Genomic DNA, 2,500 nt, shown 5'->3' on the forward strand with positions numbered 1-2,500 from the left:
ATTGCCATGGTAACCACAGCATCCTTTTGCACTCTTGCCTGTGCGGGCTCTTCATCCTGAATAGATTCCACCTTTGTAGAAGAAAAACTGCTTGTGAATATCAGTCACCAAACTAGGCGCCTGTTGTAAAGGATAAAACTTGACATAAGATGTCCCCCAGATCTTGAATGTCAATATAGTAAAAGATTACCGGTAGCCTGAGTATATCTTCGCTGTACTTGGAATGGAATAATCAAAGGTTGTTAAGGTTGTTGAGGAAATCCCTGTCAGTAAGCAAATTTCAAAAAATTCAGATGGGTGTGCCTTTCAACAGGTTTTGGTTGGCATCATACAAAACTACAGCGATGTACTGTAAACCTCAGACACCCACTGTCTGTGTTTTAGAACCATGTGGAAACTTTGTGAAATCAATTTTAACTCATTAGTTTTTTTCAGTAGCAGGTTAGCAACACACAAAAGCAGAGATTTTCTGTCAGTAATTATATGATAATACAGTAATTCGACATCTATTAATGAAACTTCTTTGTCGTCTGTGACTGCAGAACATGTGACTTCAGGGATAGCTCTAATGATGTTGATGTAACACATACTGTTACAATGTTGCAGGTGCACATCCTATCATAACCGTCAGTAGGCCTAGACTTTACACCGCTCTGAAACTTCAAAAGAAATCTAATATGATGTCATGTCATTATGTTTGTTTTAACACGTTTGCATTTGATGTAATAAGCTCTCAAACATAGATTTCACTTACAGTAACATTTTAACGAGACGCTAGTGGCGAGCACGCAGTATTACACAGCATGATGTGAAAGACAAGACGTCATACACACGATACTGAAAATGCTAGAAGAAAACAGTTGCTATAAATGCGTAACAGCAGTTGGCTAGGTATTTTTCATCTTGGCGCCTCTCTCATGCACATGGACCGCACAGTACCGTTATCTCATTGCTTAGGACTGAACGTATCGCGTCAGGGTTTGCGTCACCTGCCTTACAACGGCAAGAAAATTCCGTAACATATGGCAACTTCGACACATTTGCTGGGATTTCAGATATAAATTCGCTTCTGCTCTAGATTATACTGGATACAAAGACGGCTTGTGTAACGACGCAATAGTTGTCCACACTAAGCAAACTAAGCTAGCTTGCCCACACGCTAACTAACGGAGACATGCCATGCTGTTTGATAGCTACAACACATGACATGATACCGTCTCTGTCCCTCCCCAAACTTTACCCACACATTCAGCGCCCGTTCGGAACACGCAGGTTCACACACACATATACGCGCGCGCGCACTCACAGACACGCAGACACACACACACACACGCACGCACGCACGCACACACACACACACACACACTCTCGCCTAGTAAATTAACCATCCTGAACATACTACAAGGCTTACCGTCAGGCACCACGAGAGAGTGACGACTGTGGAAATACAGAGCGACGAGAGATTCACATTGCGGTTCCCGTCCGAACGGGGAATTTTTGGGAGGGTGAACGGCGTATGTAGTAAACTAGCTGAGAGAATACGGAACTAGCACACGCATTTACACTAAGGAGCGCAGAACGGGAGAGAGGGGGCGGGGGAGTTTTCGGTGCTTGTTTACGAGGGCGACTCATTCTACCGCCGCAGATATGCTACCCTACCCTGCAATGATTACGCGTCAAATAGGACAAAATTGGACGCCAGAACCAGTTACATTTGAATAAAGTATAGGGTTGTAGGGATTGATTATGTTTCACTGAAACGCAATAAATTATTGGTAACAACCTAGAGTCCTTCATATATTTCAGGTCAATGACGGGGCTAAGACTTGATCAGAAGATTCTGTGGGATGAGTGTGAGATGCGTGCGCATATACAGCGTGTGCGTGTGTGTGTGTTGAACGGGTTGGTGATGGGATAGCCTATGCTACCTGTTGGATATCATAATCAGCATGGGCTGAATCTGAAAAATATTTGATGAGTTTTAAGAGCTTGACTCTAAATAGCTACAACCAACAGAGTCAATCATATTTTAATTTTAACCAGTTAATTTTAACAGTGGCCCATGAGACAGATTAATCTATGCCCATTAGAACTTTGCAATGCTTATGCCAGCCATCATCTGTGTGTTATGATGATGTGATGTTAATGCCATTAATCAAGATTCCTCTGCACATCATCCCACACCATAGGGTCGAGATGTAGGCCTACCATGTGATCATGGGCTGGTGGTGCATATAGATAGATAGATAGATAGATACTTTAGCCCCAAGGGGAAATTCATGTCTTAAACTCTATTTCAGAGGACATTGTGACAAGTAAGTGACCTCTATATGGCTGGCCTTCACTGAGCCGCTAATATTGCCACTAAGATATACCTATTTCTTTTTTATAAAGTATATTTTTTTGGGCTTTTGTGCCTTTAATTTTGGCAGGACAGTATAGAGAGACAGGAAGCGAATGGGTGAGAGAGTCGGGGTGGGATCCGGAAAGGACCTCGGGG

At 42.8% G+C, this 2,500-nt stretch overlaps 1 protein-coding gene across 3 annotated transcripts in view; it reads right to left on the minus strand.

Annotated features, from left to right (window-relative positions):
- Positions 1–1,584, minus strand: part of pcgf5a (polycomb group ring finger 5a) — an 11,169-nt gene extending 9,585 nt beyond the window's left edge. The window contains exons 1-3 of one of the 3 annotated variants that reach the window (XM_062519705.1): positions 1,412–1,584; positions 191–263; positions 1–71 (exon numbers count right to left, since the gene is read on the minus strand). The exon at positions 1–71 is cut by the window's left edge and continues 187 nt beyond it. The gene's annotated coding sequence lies outside the window, so the exon portion shown is untranslated. Of the gene's footprint in view, positions 72–190; positions 264–754; positions 1,201–1,411 lie in introns of those variants that run through there. The other 2 variants (XM_062519706.1, XM_062519704.1) reach the window with 2 other exon arrangements.
- Positions 1,585–2,500: the final 916 nt, after the last annotated feature.

Source organism: Sardina pilchardus, chromosome 18 (assembly GCF_963854185.1).
Source record: "Sardina pilchardus chromosome 18, fSarPil1.1, whole genome shotgun sequence".
Taxonomy (NCBI): Eukaryota; Metazoa; Chordata; class Actinopteri; order Clupeiformes; family Clupeidae; genus Sardina; species Sardina pilchardus.